General features: G+C 33.8%; 1 protein-coding gene and 1 long non-coding RNA gene across 3 annotated transcripts in view; one reads left to right on the top strand and one right to left on the bottom strand.

The window, feature by feature from the left end:
- Positions 1-23162, bottom strand: part of LOC129740905 (ecdysone receptor-like) — a 618558-nt gene extending 595396 nt beyond the window's left edge. Inside the window, exon 1 of the mRNA XM_055732554.1 lies at positions 22346-23162. The gene's annotated coding sequence lies outside the window, so the exon portion shown is untranslated. The remainder of the gene's footprint in view (positions 1-22345) is intronic.
- Positions 6590-7604, top strand: LOC129740909 (uncharacterized). Of its 2 annotated transcripts, XR_008736382.1 has the most exons (4): positions 6590-6725; positions 6790-6891; positions 6954-7028; positions 7091-7604. It is a non-coding gene; the product is annotated as an uncharacterized LOC129740909 (long non-coding RNA). The 2 variants fall into 2 exon arrangements; XR_008736381.1 differs by having other exon boundaries at positions 6612-6891.
- Positions 23163-24133: the final 971 nt, after the last annotated feature.

Here is a 24133-nt window from a genome sequence, read left to right on the forward strand (position 1 = left end):
TTTTTCCTCGAAATGTTATCGCCCTGTTCAAACCGAATGTTTCTCACATCGAGCTCGTAATCGATCTCGTCTTCTTCTAGGTGATCCACTCGCAATTTGTAAAACTGGCTATCCAGTTCACTCTCAACCATAAGATTCATTTTGAAAAAGGAAATAGGAAAATGATTTTTATCTACAGCTAGTGCACTTCAAAATGTTCAAATTTCGATTGATTTATAAATTCACACGGGTTCGAAAAAAGCAAATTGTTTTTGTTAGCCACTGGGATCTGAAAATCAAATGTTTCACAAAATACTCTCGGATCAAATGGACGAATGCTGATACAAACAGGTGAACAAACTTCAAACAACCGACAAAACCGTCACGATAACAATCAATCGTGAGTCACCCCGAGCAAGTGTTAAAAAAATATTCAAGAACGAAACGAACTGAATATTTTTTTGTATTTTTCGCGGATCGCCAAGTGTAACGACGGCTAGCTCAGTCACTCGTTACCTCAGGGTCGGCTTCACTTGCTGGGGAGTGGACAAACGACCTGGGGAGGAAGGGGCAAGCAAATTGACGAAACTAGAACCAATATGTACCAGGGGTTTTCGGACGTATACTCACAAGTGACGTGTACATTTTTAACAATTTATTCAGGGTAACATTTTAGGGGGAAAGGGTTCAGGGATAAAGGAACGTTGGGGCCCATTCACGGAAATTTTACTTGCCGGTGTATGCTGGCGGGATTCCGAGCGATGCCGATGACCATGCGCATTGACGAGTTGGTGTCGTGTGATCCTCCCGGGGAATGCCTGGCCCATGGACGCACGTGGTGATATCTGCACCACGAGGGTACTCTCCGAGGCCGAACTACCAGCGCGCCCTACTCTCCCGACCGGTAATGCACTGCCGGATCTATCGGGATTGCAGGGTAATTCCTCCTCCCGATGACTCGGTTGAAGGCGCGCCGAGCTTACCTCCACGGTCTGCAGCGCCGGAACTAGGGGCAGGGTGATAGTCCGGACCTTCGGAGCCACGGTTCTGGTGGGCCGAGAGCTTGGTGTGGCCGCGGGGTCCTTGGAGCTGGGACCTGATGGGGCCTTTAGATGGCTGGGCCCGTCGGTGACCTTGCAGTTAAGCCTTGGGATACCGGACCGGTCTGGTGAAGGAGCCTTGGATTGCTGGCACGAAGGCTGCTGGCACGTTTTGACGAGTGCCACGTGGTTATTTGTTGGTTTGCAGGCGGACGGATTTGGACGTCCTCACCGATCAGCGACCACACTTAGAATGACGTTTTCTTTCAGCGCCTCTTCTCGTCCGCTCAGGAAATGTCATCGAAGAAGGGTTGCCAGTATTCCGAGTTCTGACAGATGAGGGATGGGGGACATTGGTTGGGACGAGGGACCTATGTATTTTTACTAATTCCCTAACCGTTATACAATTCAAAATCCGAGGTCCCTGCACATGAAGGTTCGCATTTAAATTGTTGCTACGGTTAGTCCGTAACATTGTCCAGCGTTGAAGTTCTGAAGGTGCAGGCATTCTAGCAGGAAAATCTCACGGCTGCTCCTACTAGTCAGAGAGACATTGCCAATCATTGTTCCCGACGTCGTCCGTAGTCATTGAGATGACGTGAGATGCCAAGCTGAATACAAACTAGACAACACTTACTGAACAGAACAACGAATTTCGCAACCTGTCGTGGAATGGCTCAGAATAACTTGGCGTAGTTCTTTTCTCGTTTCTAGGAAATCGGTCAGTCCGCCTAACGCCCTCGCAAACTAGCTCAACCTGAACCTGAAGCATTCGCTGGCGCAGAATAGTTCTAGGTCAAACCCTACCAGTTCTTCCCTAGGCTGAGTTGTTTCACAAGTCAGGCTTTACGGCGTTTTCAACCTTGGAGAACTTCGAAGCCGGCCGGATTTGTCTCGATTGTAAGACTCAACCTGAGTCGTTACTCCGACACATTGCCTATGCTAATCAGGTACCGGACGATATAGCCGGTAAACCATCGCGCATCGACTCGTGGCTGGAAACAAGTCATGCTACGGTATGGGGGGCGGCAAGAATCGGACATAACAGCTCAAATTTATTACACTTCAAACGATCACCCGCTGCTGACGTGATAAATAGTGAAAAACGAGACGCGCGGGTTTCGCTTTCCTGTGTGTTGGCTTGGTGAAGTTGTAACTTTGATAGAAAAAATAAGCGAAAACAAAATAAGTACGTGAACATGATTGTGAGTCTATCATTTACTGACTAAAATCGCAGCAAGACGAATAAAAAATTACCAGAAATATTTCAACTTCTTCATGCCCGTGAATTTAGTTTTATAAAAATTGTCAAAAAATGTTTCGAGTTGTGTCCCATTTCAAGTTGATTTTGTATGGCCCATAGGAGACCCTTTCTACAAAAAGTGAGATTTTTGAAACTATTATCAGGTATCAGAATGGGGGAAGGTTTAATGGCGGCACGTTATCCAAACATACGGGAAAATTGTGGATACCAACTTTCACCTCTATCCAACCGTCCGTTTATACGTGCACCCACATAAAGGGTGATACGGTCAAAATTTGGTCAATATCAACTTGACGTATTTCTTTAAATTTTGCATTTAAGAAACCTGAACACCCCTCATTTTGAAAGTGTGTGTGTGTAGAATGTTGCTTCTATTTTGATTTTGGAATTCACTCTTCAGTTGTCAAAATGAAGAAGAGCAGCGTACCAAAATTTCCAAAGCTACGAAAATCCGAGCTACTCGCACGCAAAGCTGGCAAAATCGCTAAAAGTTGCCAAGTCAACCGTTACAAATGTAAATAAAGTGTTTGGGGAACGTTTGTCGACAGGCAGGAAGTCTGGATCGGGGGGAAATCGAAAACCGGAAGCCGCTGAGACGACAAAGAGAGTTGCCGATAGTTTCAAGCGAAACCCTAACCTCTCTCTCCGAGATGCCGTAAATAAGCTGGGTGTATCGTCTACAATCGTGCATCGAGCCAAAAAACGAGCCGGACTATCGACTTACAAGAAGGTAGTGACTCCAAATCGCGATGATAAACAAAATACGACGGCCAAAGCGCGATCCCGGAGGCTGTACACGACGATGCTGACGAAGTTTGACTGCGTGGTAATGGACGACGAAACCTACGTCAAAGCCGACTACATGCAGCTTTCGGGACTGAAGTTTTATGCGGCAAAAGGAAGGGGAAAGGTAGCACATATTTTCAAGCACATGAAACTGTCAAAGTTCGCGAAGAAATATCTGGTTTGGCAAGCCATCTGTACCTGTGGCTTGAAAAGCAGCATTTTCATAGCTTCCGGGACTGTCAACCAAGAAACTTACGTGAAAGAGTGTTTGAATAAACGTCTGCTGCCTTTCCTGAAGAAACACGGTTGTTCCGTACTGTTTTGGCCGGATTTGGCATCTTGCCATTACGGTAAAAAGACCATGGAGTGGTACGCCGCCAACAACGTGCAGGTGGTTCCCAAGGACAAGAACCCTCCCAACACGCCAGAGCTCCGCCCAATTGAAATACTGGGCTATTGTTAAGCGGAACCTAAACAAGGCCAAAAAAATCTGCTAAGGACGAGCAGCAGTTCAAGGCAAACTGGCTTTCTGCGGCGAAGAAGGTGGACAAGGTGGCTGTACAAAATCTGATGGCAGGGGTTAAGCGTAAGGCCCGGCAATTCGGATTTGGAAAAGTGGAAGCCTAACTGAATATTTTTCCTGAATTTTATACTAATTAAACTTGAAAAAGAAATTTAATTAGATTTTTTAAATAAACGATTTCACCGATTAACACGCGTTTTCCCTTGACCAAATTTTGACCGTATCACCCTTTATGGTCAAGCGGCTTAAGGTTTTTACTTCTAATCTAGAGAGCAGTGGAACGTATTTCGAGGGGGTGAGTAGCTATTTTGGTTTCGAAAGTGTAAGTAAACAAAATATACCTGTAATTATGTAAACATTCAAATCAATGAGAAAATTCTAGATAGACCTACAATCCCGCAGTCTGTCATCTGGTTTTCAGAGCGATCTGTATTCGCTTAAAGGCTGTATGGAATTCTCTTCAGCCAATGAACCGAACTTTAAAGTTGCTTTACCAACTTAAATTGTAGGCTGTTTAGCATTTTCTTCAGACAGAAACGAGAGTTGAATCAGTTTCTACGTACCCGTTTAAAGAGAATTCTGTTTGCTTGGGTTCCCTCTGAGTAAAGTGTATGTTGTTGGCTGAGTCATTTTATTCGAAGGATTCTTTGTCGGGAATCACCCTATTCGGTCATTCTGAGTAGATTTCGGCCTTGATTCTTTAGAAGACCGGTTAGATCTCGGCTCATCAAAATACGACATAATTTAGCAGAATATACGATTCTTTATTCGATAATCTTAACTGATAAATCAATAGTTAGTTAGATGAGATGTGATGTTTCTCACATCTCAACCTTGCATTTCTAAATAAAAAAATTTTTGTTTTAAAAAGATTCTGTCTAAGGGAATGAATCAAAACTCAATCCATCCAGTATAGCTGAAACATTAGCCAAAGTTTGTTGACTTAGATCCGTTGAGCCGATAGCTCCGTGTACTGTCTAGAATCACCATTATACGCTAGGTAGCCAAAATGCAAACAGTCGATTGTTATTTTTATTGTTGTGGAAGTTGCAATTCACCGACTTTCTCATGCAACTTTGTCTATGCGCCGCGGAACGCCGCCGCCAAAGCCACAACAAACGTGTGGCGAAGCTGACGCAAAACATTCAACCCCCCACAACAACGATTCGTTGGTTCGCGTTTGTTGATGGTTTTGGTTTTTCCGCAAGATTGTTTTTGAAGGACATCCCTCAATATGCACCCACCACCACCCATCAATAATTGCATGCGGGGGTTGATGAACTTTTGGCCGGCATCAGCTCTCGGCTCTGGGACCTTGAACGGTAGTGTGTGGAGCTTCGGTTTGTTATTCGGCTGACGAGTTTTTCCAAGCGAGTTGAGCGATGATTGATTTGGTCGACAATTGAATTTAGATGTTTGAATGGTTTTTGACCCTCTTGACACCCTCCAATTGGGGCATACTTCTAAAACAGGGATTGTAACACTATCATCAATTTACAATTTCTTCATTTTCCAATGTGAAATTTCCAATTTTTAATCCTAAATTTTACTTTCATAATTTTGCTATTGTTGATTCAATTTTAACCATACACTCTGTTTTCCCGCTATAAATGGAACTGTTATGACGTGTTACTAAGTATAACTGCTGCTGTACCGCAAGCAAGCTAATGTTGGTGGTATAATATTTTTATGATTTTTTTTGTTGGATTCGCATTTGCTGCAACTGCCGCTCGCTCGCTCGCTCTTGGAAGTGCATGCATGTAGTTGCTGGCGTGTTTCAATTTTTCAATTTTTGCCACACTGCGCACGTCAAAATTTGGGCCAAGGTCGTGACGAGTGGAGTTCAACGACGGGTGGGTCTCGGTAACTTCGGTTCGGTTTGGTTCGGTCGACGTCGTCGTCATCATCATTGTCGGTGGTTTGTTGGTTTTTTCATATTGCTATTGCTGTTTTTTTTTATCGTTACCTCGACTCGACTCGTTGCTGTTCAATGCACTCCACGGGACTAATGGTGGTGGTGCGGTGCTGTTGATTTTTGCACTGTACTGCTAACATTGCACCGAGAATGGAACAAGTTCGGTATGAACAGCGAAAAAAAAACAATCTCACACATGTGTTTTGGAAATGTACATGACTAGAAATATCTCAAATGCGAGATGCAGAGAAGCAGAGGAAGTGTTTAACCAGGCAGTTGCCATAGTCATATGATTGTGTTGTGTGCATCGTTAAATTTATAAGGTGATAATGGCTTTTATACAGCGCTTTCGTGACAATTGCCGTTGCGTTTATATTTGAAAATTTCTGTTGGAAAGGAAAACAATAAGAAATTTTCTTTCGTTTGAAAAATATTCTAAACAATTCTAAACAATTCTAAAAATCCCATCATAATTGGTTCTAATGACTTATACCCGATACAGAACGTCATCGTCGTTAAAAAATGTGTGGTCTACCAAAGTCAAACATTTTTAGATTAACCTGTGTCGATGGTTCAAACCAGGGCAATTGATATCCACGAATCGATCCTTTTCTAAACAGAACTACAACACTGCGTTTAGATTATTAGTAGCCGCAGTATCCAGAATCTCCTGGCTCCATCAGGTAATAATATATTCGCCGGGGCCGTACCGATCAATCGATCGATCGAGATAAAGATGTTTTATTAATGGAGCCATGTCACTGTTGTTTCTGCTATGTCTCAGCAAAAGGCCGAAGGTTTTCGGTTTCAGTATCACTTTCCTACCAACCATCCATTCATCATGAATAATGTCTTGAGCTTTTGCTTACCTCAAACCTGGTTCTCCCTCTACTTCAGCAACACTTCCACAACGCATTGATATTCAATGGCATTGCAACGGATGCACTATGGCGAGTCAGTATGGACAATGCATTCTGGATGGTGTAGCGTTATAATTAAGTTATTGTGGTTGTTTAATTTTGAGCGTGTAGTGATTGTGTTAAATCGAGCCAAATTCGTACAGTTATAGTTTAGAGTGTAAGATGTCAACCAAAAACACGTGTAACCACAGCAAGACATCAACAATCAGAGTGGCAAACGAAAGTCGTCGATTCATTGCTGTACCAGACCTTCTTCTTCAGCTGATTCGGAGCCGCAGATTGCGGAGGCTTCTGGAAGGTGAGAACATTCGAATAACCTTGCTGAATCGGAAACAATCATACGTCACTGATTCAACTCTCAGGCGTCTGGAGACAAACCTAGCGAAAACGCAGACGGAGGATAGTGCCCAGCTCGAAGGAAACAATAGAAAAAAGATGACGAGTGAAACTAACCGTACAGTAGGGTGAGTGAATGTAATTTTGGTGGTCATCGCATAATTGTGTCATTAAAAGGTCGATTTTGTAGGACACAGGTTCACCTGAGCATCCATTAGACCCACGATAGAAGCCACCAATTGGGACAAGCAACGACCCTTAGTGTGTGAGTAAAAATTTGTAGTACGGAAGAGATAAAAGTGCTAAGACATAGTTCTTTGTCAATAGGTCGTTGTCGGGAGCCAAACGCACTATGGTTTTCAGCTGAGTCTTCTGGCTAAACCGGAACAGAACCAGTCGGAAGCAGACAGCGGAGGTGCTACGAGTCTTGCCATGCGCCCCTTGATCAGTGCAGCTAGGCAGGGTTGCCAGAAACTGTGATTTGCCGCAATACCTAAAAGAAACCAAGCTATGATATTACTGTAGTGTGTTTTGGCTGTAGTATTTTTTTCATTATGGTAGGAAACGGGCCCGTGAGTAGCTCTTATGTAAGCTAGCTTAGGTTTTTAAAATGTCGTGTGAGTAAAATTCAAAATTGCTACAAGATTTTGCGTGTTTGTATTTTGGGTAAGAGTTTGCCGTGTAGTACACACTGAAAGGCAGTGATGCTCAAGTTGTATCAGTGGTTCACGAAAATTTTCTAAACAGTTGCCCAAGGAAGTGTTTTTCGAGATAAGTTACAAAATCCCCGATTTAATACACTTGACAGTAGATTTTAGCCTTTCTGTATACATATTATACAACATCATTATCAAATATTAGTTTTCTTAACCCTGAATCATCAAATTATGATTAAAGAATTTCTAACGCAGTAAGTCTGAAAATTTTTGAAAATAAAAAGATTCAAAATTGTATATTAAATAAAAAAAAACTTTATTTGCAAATTTTTGGTGTTTTCTAATATACTGGACCCTGGAATATACTGTATGATCCCGTTTCTATGAAATCTGTTAAGTATGTCAATGAACTCTTTTTGGAGTTACAGCATATTGTAACTTAAAAATAAGAATTATGAATACAATGTAGAAAGAGATGCCAAACCATGTGTTTCAAATAATAACGTTTATCCGGGTTGACCTCTGAAGTGAAGAAATCAAGAATATTGAAAACATAATTGAGACAAATTACAATTGTCAGAGTGAAATACGATGTGGTAACGTAGGATTCAATGATCGATCTAATAAACAATTGGCTTTATAAATTTTGATAATAATGACAATTTTGTCAATAATAATTATTGTCAATTTTTTCAATTTTATAATTTCATTTCTTTTTTATAACTTTTATAAATTGCGTACTTTTTTGTATAAATATGTCAAATTTTAAAATTTTTTGAAGAAAACAGCAAAAATAGACAAAACTAACAAAACTGACAACAAATCGGAAAGTTAACATAATTGAAAAAAAAGATAAAAAATAATTAAATTAACATCAATGACAAAACTGAAGAAAATGACAAGAATAACGACATTGAACAAAATTCAAAAATTGATAAAATTGACAAAAAAAAAAGCAGAAAGTTGACAAAAGGCAAACAATTTCTTAAATTTACCAAATTAACATATTTGAAAAAATTGACAAAAGTGACAAAATTAACACCATTCAAAAAATTAACTTATTTGAAAAACCAACAAAATTTAAAAAAAAATGATAAAACTGACAGAATAAACATAATTGACATGAATGACAAGAGTGAATTTTGTAATTTTTGTATTTTTTTTATCAAGAATGACAAAAGAGAATTTTGTCATTTTTGTTAGTTTTGTCATTTTTTCTTTTTTCGTCAGGTTGGTCATTTTTGTCAACTCTGTCGTTTTTGTTACTTCTTTCGGTTTTGTCAATTTTGGCATTTTTGTGAGATTTGTCAAATTTTTAAATTTTTCACGACGTTTTTTTATCAATTTTGTAATTTTTGTAAACTTGACCCCTTTTTTGTCATTTTTGTTAACTTTGGTGATTTTAATCATTTTTGACATTATTGAAATTTTTGTCATTTGTTGTAATTTTTATCAATCTTGGCATTTTTGAAATTTTTGTCATTTTTGTTCTGTTTGTCATTTTTGTAATTCTTGTAATTTTTATATTGCCATTTCAGTCAGTTTTGTCATTTTTTTTTCTTTTTGTCATTTTTGTCCATTTTGTTATTTTTGTCATTTTTAATCATTTGTGTCATTTTTGATTTTTTTTAAAATTTTTTGTCATTTATGTAATTTTAGTCATTTTTGTCATTCTTAAAATTTTTGTCATTTTTGTGATTTTTTCATTTTTGTCACTTTCTTCCATTTTGTCATTTTTGTGATTTATTTCATTTTTGTCATTTTTGTCATTTTTGTCATTTTTGTCATTTTTGTCATTTTTGTCATTTTTGTCATTTTTGTCATTTTTGTCATTTTTGTCATTTTTGGCATTTTCGGCATTTTTGTCATTTTTGTCATTTTTGTCGTTTTAGTGATTTTTGTCATTTTTGTCATTTCTGTAATTTTTGTCATTTTTGTAATTTTTGTAATTTTTGTAATTTTTGTAATTTTTGTCATTTTTGTAATTTTTGTCATTTTTGTCATTTTTGTCATTTTTGTCATTTTTGTCATTTTTGTCATTTTTGTCATTTTTGTCATTTTTGTCATTTTTGTCATTTTTGTCATTTTTGTCATTTTTGTCATTTTTGTCATTTTTGTCATTTTTGTCATTTTTGTCATTTTTGTCATTTTTGTCATTTTTGTCATTTTTGTCATTTTTGTCATTTTTGTCATTTTTGTCATTTTTGTCATTTTTGTCATTTTTGTCATTTTTGACATTTTTGTCATTTTTGTCATTTTTTTCATTTTTTTCATTTAGTCATTTTTGTCATTTTTGTCATTTTTGTAATTTTTGTAATTTTTGTCATTTTTGTCATTTTTGTCATTTTTGTCATTTTTGTCATTTTTGTCATTTTTGTCATTTTTGTCATTTTTGTCATTTTTGTCATTTTTGTCATTTTTGTCATTTTTGTCATTTTTGTCATTTTTGTCATTTTTGTCATTTTTGTCATTTTTGTCATTTTTGTCATTTTTGTCATTTTTGTCATTTTTGTCATTTTTGTCATTTTTGTCATTTTTGTCATTTTTGTCATTTTTGTCATTTTTGTCATTTTTGTAATTTTTGTCATTTTTGTAATTTTTGTCATTTTTGTCATTTTTGTCATTTTTGTCATTTTTGTCATTTTTGTCATTTTTGTCATTTTTGTCATTTTTGTCATTTTTGTCATTTTTGTCATTTTTGTCATTTTTGTCATTTTTGTCATTTTTGTCATTTTTGTCATTTTTGTCATTTTTGTCATTTTTGTCATTTTTGTCATTTTTGTCATTTTTGTCATTTTTGTCATTTTTGTCATTTTTGTCATTTTTGTCATTTTTGTCATTTTTGTCATTTTTGTCATTTTTGTCATTTTTGTCATTTTTGTCATTTTTGTAATTTTTGTCATTTTTGTCATTATTGTAATTTTTGTAATTTTTGTCATTTTTGTCATTTTTGTCATTTTTGTCATTTTTGTCATTTTTGTCATTTTTGTCATTTTTGTCATTTTGGTCATTTTTGTCATTTTTGTCATTTTTGTCATTTTTGTCATTTTTGTCATTTTTGTCATTTTTGTCATTTTTGTCATTTTTGTCATTTTTGTCATTTTTGTCATTTTTGTCATTTTTGTCATTTTTGTCATTTTTGTCATTTTTGTCATTTTTGTCATTTTTGTCATTTTTGTCATTTTTGTCATTTTTGTCATTTTTGTCATTTTTGTCATTTTTGTCATTTTTGTCATTTTTGTCATTTTTGTCATTTTTGTCATTTTTGTCATTTTTGTCATTTTTGTCATTTTTGTCATTTTTGTCATTTTTGTCATTTTTGTCATTTTTGTCATTTTTGTCATTTTTGTCATTTTTGTCATTTTTGTCATTTTTGTCATTTTTGTCATTTTTGTCATTTTTGTCATTTTTGTCATTTTTGTCATTTTTGTCATTTTTGTCATTTTTGTCATTTTTGTCATTTTTGTCATTTTTGTCATTTTTGTCATTTTTGTCATTTTTGTCATTTTTGTCATTTTTGTCATTTTTGTCATTTTTGTCATTTTTGTCATTTTTGTCGTTTTAGTGATTTTTGTAATTTTTGTCATTTCTGTAATTTTTGTCATTTTTGTCATTTTTGTCGTTTTAGTGATTTTTGTAATTTTTGTCATTTCTGTAATTTTTGTCATTTTTGTCATTTTTGTCATTTTTTTTTTTTCATTTTTGTCATTTTTGTCATTTTTGTCATTTTTGTAATTTTTGTAATTTTTGTAATTTTTGTAATTTTTGTAATTTTTGTAATTTTTGTAATTTTTGTCATTTTTGTAATTTTTGTAATTTTTGTCATTTTTGTAATTTTTGTCATTTTTGTCATTTTTGTCATTTTTGTCATTTTTGTCATTTTTGTCATTTTTGTCATTTTTGTCATTTTTGTCATTTTTGTCATTTTTGTCATTTTTGTCATTTTTGTCATTTTTGTCATTTTTGTCATTTTTGTCATTTTTGTCATTTTTGTCATTTTTGTCATTTTTGTCATTTTTGTCATTTTTGTCATTTTTGTCATTTTTGTCATTTTTGTCATTTTTGTCATTTTAGTCATTTTTGTCATTTTTGTCATTTTTGTCATTTTAGTCATTTTTGTCATTTTTGCCATTTTTGTCATTTTTGTAATATTTTTCCATTTTTGTCATTTTTGTCATTTTTGTAATTTTTGTCATTTTTGTAATTTTTGTCATTTTTGTCATTTTTGTCATTTTTGCCATTTTTGGCATTTTTTGTATTTTTGTCATTTTTGTCATTTTTGTCATTTTTGTAATTTAGTCATTTTTGTCATTTTTGTCATTTTTGTCATTTTTGTCATTTTTGTCATTTTGGTCATTTTGTTCATTTTTGTCATTTTGGTCATTTTTGTCATTATTGTTATTTTTGTCATTTTTGTCATTTTTGTCATTTTTGTCATTTTTGTCATTTTTTGCATTTTTGTCGTTTTAGTGATTTTTGTTATTTTTGTCATTTTTGTCATTTTTGTCATTTTTTTTATTTTTGTCATTTTTGTAATTTTTGGCATTTTTGGCATTTTTGGCATTTTTGTCATTTTTGTCATTTTTGTAATTTTTTTTTATTTTTGTCATTTTTGTAATTTTTGTCATTTTTGTAATTTTTGTCATTTTTGTAATTTTTGTCTGAAATTTTTCAAATTTGTAAACGCCGGTCCAGCATAGAATCTGATACCGATAATTCCAGCTTTGAGGAAGTTCATTATTGGAATGGTATGATTTGTGGGGGCAGAGGCGAATGGAGCGGGCAATTGCTGCAATGAATGGGCTCATAATAAATTTAGATCAAATATTTTGCCAGGATGACTCCATAGTGTTCTACAACAGGGGACACCATGGTGTATACATTAATGTGATCAACACTGGTCGAGAGTAGACGATCATCTTTTTTCACCTGTTAAATGGTTAGAATAAAAATAAAATTTAAAAATAGCTACGGTGGTCTCCTATGGTAGAATGCATCATCAGCTGTTTTTTTTTTAATTTTCTTGAAAAACAAAATGATACCTCGAAGGATCATGTTTTCAAAAGCTCCAGAACAGAATATTTGTAAATCAAAATCCAGTTTTTTTTTGTTTCGATATCTTTTTTTGAGGTTTATTTATGGTTCAACTGACAGTAGATAATCCATTCATTTTTTTTTTTCAGAAGTCTACTGTGCCTCGATTGTTCCCCTGAACGCTTCGATTGATGGCCGGTAACATCCGCCACCGATCGGCCATTGCAGATATGCATTTTGCAAAGGAACAACGAATACGGGGGCAACTTAGGTAGCTCCTACTCCCTGGTGAAGCAAAGACAAAAAAAGGCAACCCCAGCCTGTCAGCAGGGGGTCAACTCCAAAGCTGAATGGCAACAACGAGCAACAACGAAACGGAAGAATGATGGCTCTTTTCTTTGCCTTGCCTCAGTCTTTTTTTAATGTCAGTCAGCAGCAGCCAATGCACTCGGCGGCTGGTCGACTAAATCTGCAATGGGATGAGGCTAAGAGTAAAGGAGCAGGGCAGCAGCAATGTGCATCGGGAGATATTCAAACCGCGACCGACCAAAAGGTAAATATGTTAATAAGGTTGTCCTTGAACGTTTGGTGTGCTTTTCTTGGGTGTTTTTTCTTCTTTCAATCGTATCCCCCCGAGCTCCTTTAGCTCCATTTGGCTAGTATGGAGCTACTTTTGCTGATTCGGATGCTGCGAAATGTTGATTGTGTGAAACGACAACGACGACAACAGTACAAAGTTTTCAGTAAGTAGAATGGGACACGCTCGGTTCTTTTTCTTTTCGTTTTTTCTAGGACCCTATGAATTTTCTATGTGATATGTAAATGGAAGCTTGACAACGTTCAAGGCAAACATTTCAGTTGCACTCGAATTCAGCCATGATGATGTCTTTGTATCTACAATTTGAATATGTACATTTCAGCAGCGCAGCAGCATTGGGCGAGACATTGCCTCGATACAGACAGCTTAAGTAGCTTCAGCCAGCTTGCTTTCGATTACAGTACGCTTTTTGCTTCACAAGTTCAATTCGAAACTAATCAGAAATAATACGATTTGAATTGGGGTAGTACGCGAAATTTCGAAGGAAGGTTTTATATCCAATGGCAAAATGGTTGCAAACGCGTTATTATGAACATAGAAAAGAGGACTTTTTATTCATCTGACTATTTTTCCTTGCAACGGTCTTCAAAGTAAGTCATCATCATAATTTTTGTTTTAATTGTTGTTGAAATTATTCAGAGCGATTTTCGAAAAATAACGCCATCATGAGTGAAGTTATCAGGTTGTTTATGATTAAGTCATGTACTAATAAATAAATAAACAAAGCTGGATCAAAAGTTTTTCGAGGTCCATTATTCGCAGTAAAATAATATTTTGGATGAATTTTGGCCTACAAAAATCTGATTTAAGAAATATTTTCTGGTATTTCAATTTCTGAGGATTATGTGAGTTAGAAGAAGTCGATTCAGCACTAAGCGCGAAATTTTAAAATACCTATCTTAGAATTTCGGTAAAATAATAAAATTTTAAGGAATGTTAAGGAACTTTAAACCAAAACTAATTTTTTTCTCTTTTTTAAAGCATAAGCTCGGTTACCATATCATTTAACAAAAAGGAACATACACATCAATTCCGAAGAAAATCCTAACAATTACAGCTCGTCCTCCGAGAAAGAGTGAAAATTTTCACACACAAAATACATAGGGACATTATTATATGATACAATGTATCATATCTCGACTAAAGTTAAAACCTCAAAATCTTATTCCAGGTCCACTATTCTTCTACAGTTTTTCAAAAAAAAATCTCACTTGTTGATTGTAATTGAGTCCCGAATATCGAATTTCAATAAGATAAGACTTAGCATGCCAGAAAATTTAAAATGATTCATTAGAAATATAAATCCGTATTTTAACGTCCATTTTTCAGCAAATTTCATCTAAATTTACATGAATGATTTTTAAGTAACTTAAAATATGATTTGAAATCGACTAATGTGTTTTGACATAAAAAACAGGATTGCACGGCCCTGATACAAGCGGAAAAGTATCTGGTAAGCTCTGGTTAGAATAATTTTGGATTTTGGGGGTCCCATTTTCCTTAAAAACATTAAAATTTGATGTCTGTGATCAGATTTCAGATTCTTTATTTGGTTTTTTGTTATTGAAATCCAGTTTGGATCATCATTGGGAAAAAAACCTGAATCGAATCTTGATTTTGCATTTAAATCCTCAACTTAATGCATTTTGCAAAATTTATCATTTAGGAATGTAAAAAAAATACAAACTTTACAACATTTGAACTTTCTTTCTTTATTTTTTTGCAGAATTGGAACTTAGCAAAGTTTCATAATGGTGATCCAGAATTAAAAAATCCGAAACGGTTTCATCATTCGCAATTTTTATTTAGATTTACAAATTGAATTTCAAATAAATAACTGAAGAAAAATTTCTAAGAGATTTCTGGTTGAGGATCTTGATACAATTTCGATTGTTCGTAGATATTTAAAAGAAATTATTATCTGGAACTTAGAATAAAAATTCGTGGCCAGCTTCGGAATTCAGAATTAGAACTCAGGTTAAAGAAGCAGGACTCAGATCCGGAATTCTAATTTAAAAATCAGATTCAGGTTCAGCTTGAAATTAAGCTTTATTATCAAGACAAACATTATCAATGTGAGAATTTCATTGAGTATTCGAATTGCAGGAAATCGTAGTTTCATAGTTTGAATACTAGATGCAAAATTTCAATGTTTTTTTTATTTTCAATGAGAGTCAGTTTAGAAACACAAACCAGTAGAAACCACAAATATAAAATAAAATTTGGATTCATTTTAAAGATTTCGATCTTTGAAAAATACAGATTTATAAGAATATTCACAGGATTCTAATTATAAAATAAACTATTTTGAATTTTTATTGGTCAAAGAACTTGTACTTTATCTTTAAGCGAAAATTATGCTGTAAGTATACTCTATTGGTTTTCATATGGCAAACTAAAGACGTACACCGTCTTAGCCGATTGAAGCATTACAGACTGAATAAATTATTCAAAACTGCTTAGTTATTCAAAACCAAAGTTTCTAACTAAAATTTTGAATTTTAATCTAATTTACAAGAGTAGAAAATGAATCTAATTTGAACCGCGAACATTATCGCTTACATTAGTTCCTAAATATTTTGTGGTTGAAAATAATTATGTATGTACACTCCCGGCCAAAAGTTTGGGATCACCCACTAAAAAACATGCAAATTTTGATCGTTCATATCTCAGCCGTCTTAGGACATATTGAAAATCTTCTGATCTCATTTGAAAGATAATGAGCAATAGCTATCTCGGAGGTATTTTGCCCAAATATAATGTTTTAGTTTTGAACTTAAAACTTAACCTAAAGTTATAACATTTTCAAAAAGTCGCACTCAATATTCAAAGCCGATCATCTCGGGATAGGGTGGACCAAATCTCAAAATTTGAGTGGCATTAGAATTCCTGTTCTTTACTTCTCAAAACACAATCAAAAAAATTTGAGAAAAAATTCAAGAATGCATTTTTAATTAATAAAATAGACACTCGAGTTATCGTCCAAAAGTTTGGGATCACCTCTTTGTATGGTGAGTTTGGGATCATTCTTATAAAAACATGCAAATTTGTTTTATTCATATCTTTCTCATCTAACATCGTATTGCAGAGCTGAAGGGTTCATTTGGAAGCTTAGGAATTGTTGTTTTTTAATAAATTCATTCAAAAATTATATTTTAAGGTGAGAACTATAAAAAAAATCTGAGAACTTTCAAAAAAACAATTAATTTCAGGTGATTTTTTTATGGTTATCACTTCAAAATATAATTTTTGAATGAATTTATTAAAAAACAACAATTCCTAAGCTTCCAAATGAACCCTTCAGCTCTGCAATACGATGTTAGATGAGAAAGATATGAATAAAACAAATTTGCATGTTTTTATAAGAATGATCCCAAATTCACCATACAAAGAGGTGATCCCAAACTTTTGGACGATAACTCGAGTGTCTATTTTATTAATTAAAAATACATTCTTGAATTTTTTCTCAAATTTTTTTGATTGTGTTTTGAGAAGTAAAGAACAGGAATTCTAATGCCACTCAAATTTTGAGATTTGGTCCACCCTATCCCGAGATGATCGGCTTTGAATATTGAGTGCGACTTTTTGAAAATGTTATAACTTTAGGTTAAGTTTTAAGTTCAAAACTAAAACATTATATTTGGGCAAAATACCTCCGAGATAGCTATTGCTCATTATCTTTCAAATGAGATCAGAAGATTTTCAATATGTCCTAAGACGGCTGAGATATGAACGATCAAAATTTGCATGTTTTTTAGTGGGTGATCCCAAACTTTTGGCCGGCAGTGTATGTATGTTATTTTTTGCTAATTTGAGTAGATACAAGGATTTTTTCTCTAAAAAAAACTTTGCAAATCCGTTAGCTATTATTAGAATCATTATTAAAAAAAATTCATTTCTAGGACTTAATTTCGAAAGTTAAGATTTTAAACAAACACCTTACTATTATTGTAACATAGCTCAAAGCTGAATAATTATGCAGAACCTACACTTTTTTTGTACTTTTTAAGTATGACTTGTTCAAACAAAACTCATGAGAAAAATTTGTTACAAATCCGCCTACCCACCCACCCTGAGCCGGTTCTTCCTACGGCCCTGATATGGTATGTCTAGGCATACATCAAATTGTTCTACGGTTGTTGTTGAATTGATAATTTGAGATCCAAAGCAAAAAAAAGGTCATCCAATGATACTAGAAATTATAATGAATACTAATTTAAAAGCGTATATTTCTGAAACCAGATTATGTTCGAAAATCTGATTTTTAAAGGTTATGGACAGTTTTAGAGAAACATGAAATATCAAAATAAAAAAAGAAAATAAACCGGAAATATCATCAATTGTTTGAAAAAGATACGACTCACTGACAGGACTTGAACCCGCATTATCCGTTTCAGTACAACGTTGCGTTAGTCAGTTACACTATGGTGGACATGACGAAACAGGAAAATGTAAATTAGTTACAGTGACAGTTACACAAATAAAATTATTCAGTAATATTCAAGTTAAAAAGCAAAATTTTTACCAGAATATCTAGCACTAAAACTTTAATTCTCGAAACATACTTTACTATTTTAAAAGGGTTTATAAATTTCTGAAAAACTAGTTTTGAAATATTAAAAAAAAAGGATTTTTTCCAGCTAAGTCAATGTTCAAATTTCATTGAAAAAAAAATTCCTGCGATAAAGACTTGATTCGAAAACTGGTCCTGAGTTGCAAATTTTGATTTCAAATAAGGGTAACTGAAAAAGATCTTAATTTTATGTCTAATTAAAAAAATTAATATCTTATTATGGAAGAACAATCTACAGGTTGAGTATAATTCTGATTCTCCAACCCAATTCAGAAATTTCAGGACTAGAAAATTCCTATATAAAAAAAAAATTGAAAACTATAATTCAAAAGCTTGTGTTGGTTTACATTTCCAGAAGCAACATCTGATCGATTGAACAGGATACTTAAACTGGTCCATAATGAATTCGTATTGCTCTACAAAATCTATCTACAACATCTTTTTGAAATGTATGAAATTAGTATTAGGTGGAATCGCCATTGGTCGACAAGTTCAATTGTTTTGCTCTTAAATTTTGTTATAGTTTGAAGTTTTTGATGGGACTCGAGAGAATTTCAAGGAATATTCCTTAAAGGACTTTTAGATTTTCTGAGCAGTCCTAAGAACGGCTTTAAAAAGTTCCAAAGGGTTCTCCGGGAGATTTCCTGGGGAGACTCCATTGCACTATGGGTAAGGTTGCCAGATTACCCGGATATTTAATACAAAATTTGGGAAAAGTCCGGCCTGGCTTAGTTGCCCGAATTTCATTGAAAAAGCCCGGATTTTGCCCAGGTCTATTCACTTTATTTGCCAAATCAAACAAAAAAAAAAATTGTGTTGTGAAAATATTTCATTTATGCGTCAGAAACGAAATTTTTAAAGCATGTTTTATAAAAATAATCATGAAAGGTTTTTTTTAAAGCCTGATATTCGATTCAAAATCCGCTGTTAAGTTATGATAAAACAAAGTTTTCAAATTTATCTCTTGATTTTTGTAGTGTTATTCCTGAGTTTTGACAAAATTTGCCCGGATATTGCTCGGACTTTTTGTCCACAATTTTGAAGGCAAAGACCCGGATTTTGCCGGGTTTTTATGTAAAATAGCTTGGATTTGTCCGGCTCGGATTCCAGTTGAAAAAATTCTGGCAACCTTAACTATTAGAGATCCCTATACATAAAAAGCGAACAAAAATATGTTCATTATTTTTCCTAAATTTTAAAGGATATTTCTGATTGTTACGATCGAATAATTTTCTGACATATTACGATAAAATTTTGATAGTGGCCTGAAATTTTCCCATAGTAAATGAAGCAAAAATGGAATACCGCACCACTTTTAAAGCGCTCTAAATATTTATGTCGCTGGTGGTCGCAGCTAAACTCTTCAGAAATTATTAGTACCGACCTGAAACTTGGATAAAAATAGAGTTTCTGCCCTGACATTAGCTGACGAAAAAAGATCGCGCCCAAATATTTTGAAATTTCAACTAGTTTTTAGATTTTCTACATTTTTATGTTTTACCTTCATTGATTTATCTTTTTTGAAGTATAACAAAATCATATGTTTTGGAAAGCTTGATTTATAACGTTTACAACGATGTACAACACATATAACTTTTTTTGTTATTAGTGTTTCTAAATAAGAGATTTTAAAATTTTATTTTTTCCGAAAAATTATAATTTTTTTGCCATTTTACAGCTTTACTTATCAATTTCTCGATCATGATACATCCTACAGCTCCGAAACATTGGACTTTTTCTTAATCAAAGTAACAAAAATTTAAAAAATTAATATTGGTGACAATCACTTTTCCTATTTTTGACCACCTGATTTCCCAATGTACTTTGGGTTTAAGAGGAGATCCCAGAGAAGAATTGGAGAGTACTTGATAGCTGCATAGCTAAAATAAGGACTGTTCATGAAAGAAAGCGGACCCGGGTTATGTAATGTTATTCAGTAAGTATACCAGCTAAAATTGTGAAAATTATGTTGATTTGTTTGTTAAACTCTGCTTTCAACAATAAACGTAACGGCCTAAATAGCCTCATGTTGTGCTGATAGCCGACCAAATGAAAAAAAAAAAAAAAAAACTATAAACGTGAAAAAAAGGTTGATTGAAGCTGGCATAGGTAGAGTTAATCCATCGTTGAATCAATTCTGATGTGCGAAACAATTGTTTCTCCATTAATGGGTTGATATTTCGAAGGAGGCGAAGTATTCGGTGTTTAAAATATCAAGAATGTCTCAAGAAATATATTTTCTTGAAGATATATCGAAATCTGGATGGAAAAAGAGACCAGCAAACCGGAATAAAGGGGTAACTGCCGTTCGCTTCTAAAATTCTAGAAATGTGTTTTTTCTGGGATATTTCTAAAAAAAATTACTCTTAGTCATCACAATACAGTAAAAATTAAAAAAATGCTATATCGAGCTAGAATAATAAAAAACAATATGCTCTCTAAAGAAATATTGTAAAACAAAATTATATGTAAAAGATCACAACGTTCATACGAGCTCTCCAAAAAGTGGGTCTTCTCTGGAGGACGTTAAAACATTAACCAAATTTGACACGAGTTGGTATTCTAGTTTGGGATTTGATGAAAAAAAAAAACATAAGTGTGAGCGGGATACAAAAATTGTATTTACGGCTTAAATCGCCCTGCATTTTTTACATTGATCACAATAAATGACGAGATTCCTACTGAAAAAAATCAAATAACATATTTTTCCTGCATATTCATTTTTGTTAACTGGGGAATCTCTTATTGGATTTGCCAATTTGTGGTCTAATCACTTTACTAGGTACTTATACCGTTTGTTAGCTGAACTACGAAAAAGTAAATTTTTTGTCTCAAACTGTGATGAATTGGAAGGCACTGGCCTATAAACGATATACGCCTTGAAAAAACATGTTAAAGAAGCCAACACTATGTAAAACTCGAGTAAATTTAGTCAAAAATGGTACTTAAGGTGACAATCAAAGTTGTGCAGGATTTTACAAAATCTATTTTTAAACAATTCCACGCATTCTCTAAAAACAAAGCAAAAGGTTCTGAATTTTTACACATCTGTTGAAATGTACACTTTTTTCCGATATTCCAAACGAAGTGTTTAATTTTTTTCAAAACCAAAACTTTGACTGACTTCGTGAACACTTCTTAGCTTCCAGAGGAGTTCCTGAAATGACTTTTATAAGGGCTCTGCATAGTTCCTGCTAAAAAGAACCCTGAAGTTCCTGAGGAGACTCTGAATGTTTCTAAAGAAACTCGGAAGTGTTCCAGAGCGGACTCTGGGAAGTCCGGAATCAATCATCTCGAATGCTGAAATCTGAATTGAAACTAAATTAAATCTAACATTGTTAAGAAGATTCAAATTCAAAATCAATTTTGTCTGGGAAAGCCCCATCACTGCAGTTCAACTTAAAATTTTGTCACCGATCGCATTGCATGTTATTGGGAAAAAAACTTTAAAAATTTCAATTCTCGAAACAATTTCAAACAAAAAATATTTCATTTGATTACAATTTGGGTTAAGAGAATAAAAATTTAATATTTGACTAATTACTGAAAACATTTTTTGTACGATTAAAGGAAGTTTTTTTTCCACAACATGGTTTTTGCACTTTGCTGATACTAATTTTATTGTATTTCACATGTCAAGACAGAAAGCTTCCCATCTGAACTTAAACTTCATTTTTCACTCGTATGGTAAATTGACATTCAATGCTCAGTGTTTGAATACGTTTAGTAAAATATGAAACTTAAAATGTAATCCAGGATTTACGTTCAAATTTTTTTCAAACCATCAAACAAAAGGTAAGAACATTAAGTCAAAAGAAAATTTACTTTTAGTTATATGTATATTTATCATATTTTTGACTTACTATCTTTGACTTTTCATGAAAAATTCTGTGTCAAATTACTTCAACTTTCCAATCCACTTTTGAAAAATCAAGGTTGCGAAATCACAAAAAATCCATAATTTCAAAGAATATTGAACGAATTATTTTTCACAGAATTTTGGAAATATTCACAGATTTCACAGATTTATTTAAAATTTTGCACGTATTTAAAAAATTATAAATCAACTTAAATTAAGGATTTCTAACTTTGTTTTTAAAAAACATGCTAAGATTGGTAATATCAATTGATTTTTCTCAAGAGAAATGTAAAAAAAAAATTCTTCGTGACTTTTCAGAGAAGTGTATGCTGTGTGTATGCATCACAGAATTTCTTGGTAAAATCACATAACGACAGATTTTTTTCCGACATCCTTGCCTTCAAGGGTAATTGAATGAAAATTTTGGTTTAAAAACCTTTATTTACATTCTTAGCGATCTAAAAATTCAAATAAATAGCTTACTTGTGTAGGTATAAGAAGATTTTTTTTTTTGCTTTTGGTAGCTTATCTACAGTCTTTTCCCTAAAGCATGATATTTCATTTTAGTTTTCCTAAACTTTGGATGACGTAAAAATGAATGATTGTGTCAGAATTTTATCTTAGAATCATATTTGAGTTACGTTACAAGGTTTCCAAAACTATAATTTTTTTTACAAATCAGTTGAGAAACAAGAGAAGTGTAGTGGACTTTGTCAGGAGTGTCAAATTGCCACTCCTAGATCTATAACTAGCAAAAACAAAATCTGAGACGGATTAGGATTAAATTGCAAACATAGTAATTTCTCTATTTTTTCTCATAAAATATTATTATTGGACAAAATGTTTAAAAAAAAAGCATTACCTTACTGCAACAAGAACACTCAACAGATCAACATAGCAGTACTCTTCCACGAATCGATTCAACAATTCAGCAAACAGATAGTTGATTGACTGCCCCGGCTCAGAACTGGTTCAAGTTTGGAACTTATCTTTCCTATATTTTGTTTTTTCTTCTTCTTCCAGCAGATCGAGGGGAGCTGACTTTTCTCTTACACTTCCCTCGACTTTTCGGGCTAACTGTTGTTTAATTATGTTATGGAATTGGACTTTTTTTCCTCTTCTACCTCACTCTTTCTTCAGCACAACTTTCATCGCAGGCATCACTTGTTGTAGATTTTCTTGCCTTCTCCCCACATAGCGCAAAGTTTCGCTTTCCCCCCTTTTTTTGAGTCCTCAACAACAAATCGACGGCACTTGAACTGTTGAAATACGGATTTATGCTTCACCTTTTCTATTCCTCTATTCCTCTAATTTATTCTTGGGGCTGCCCTCTTCTACGATTTTCACTCACTGTTTTTCTTTATTTACTTCTTCAATGATCTTCCTTCTTCTGCGTTGCGTTTCAGCATGTTTTACTCGATTCAAAACGATGTTGTGTTGATTATCGCCTTCCAGCTGCTGGAATTTTTTTCTTCTTTTTTTCTGTAATTTTTCTTTCCTGTTTAGTTCTTCATCCTGCCCGGGTATGATCACGCACTGTTATTCTTTCAGCAATGGATCGCTGCTCTTCAAACTGTAACTTTATTGTTTGTTGATTTTTTCCTCTACCTTCGCGAAATCAATCGTGTACGATTTGATGATTCGGTCGAGGGTAACGTTATAGTTTTACGGTTTTTCTGCTAATATTAACAAAGGAAACAAAAACGTTAAAAATGTAATGTAAAAATGAGGGACAAAGGAATTCCACAACCCACAAAAGATATAATTTTGAAGGTCATTAACGACAAAATGGAAAAAAAGTTAACAAAAATTAAAAAAATTATTTTCAACTGAAAAACTTGTGGTTCATTAACATCATCCGATAATGATATTGGCGAGGAAATTGACCAAAAATGCAACTTATAAGGGGAGAGAAAAAATGGCTCATTTAAATTCATTAAGGTTTTTGTAAAGGAAGATAAACATCAGATCCTAATTTTCATTTATCAATAATAAAAAAAACACAAGCAGAATTAAAAATTCGGAACTTATTCCTGGATACATTTTTTTAAACCATTTTCCATTTTCAAAATTTATAGATTCTGACAAATAAATCATGATTCCTCAGAATTATCCACACTATACAATCGCAAAAAGTAGAAAAACTCTATGGAAAAAAAAACAAAGGAAAAATTCTCTAGCAGCTATCGCGAAGCTTGCTAACGCGATGCAACTTCCTTCAGAATTGCAAAGATGCGAACGGTTTTCAGAAAATTACATCAACTTCCGTTCATCGGTGTTTTTTGCCTTTTTGCTACTACGCCTGAATGGCGGAAAATAAAAAAAGTGAGGAAGAAAAGTATTCTAGCAGAGCCAGCAAACAATAACAAATCACAACTACACGCATCGAACGCTTCCCGAGAGCTTCCCCCATTAAATACACATTTGCCTAGTTTTTGTTTTTTTTATTCAATCAATTTTACTTCTGCAGTTTTTGAACACATACAATCGTACTTCTGTTAGCAAATTGTAGGCGAAAAAGCGTTGCTGCACCAAAACGGTGCTGCCGGTGATGCACTGAGCTGCTTTACCAGCACAATTTTCTCGCTAGAGCTAGCTGATGCCGGAATAGTAAAACACACACAATTTATTTTGAACTCGTTTAAATTGT

The sequence above is a fragment of the Uranotaenia lowii genome, chromosome 2, assembly GCF_029784155.1.
Source record: "Uranotaenia lowii strain MFRU-FL chromosome 2, ASM2978415v1, whole genome shotgun sequence".
NCBI classification, from domain to species: domain Eukaryota; kingdom Metazoa; phylum Arthropoda; class Insecta; order Diptera; family Culicidae; genus Uranotaenia; species Uranotaenia lowii.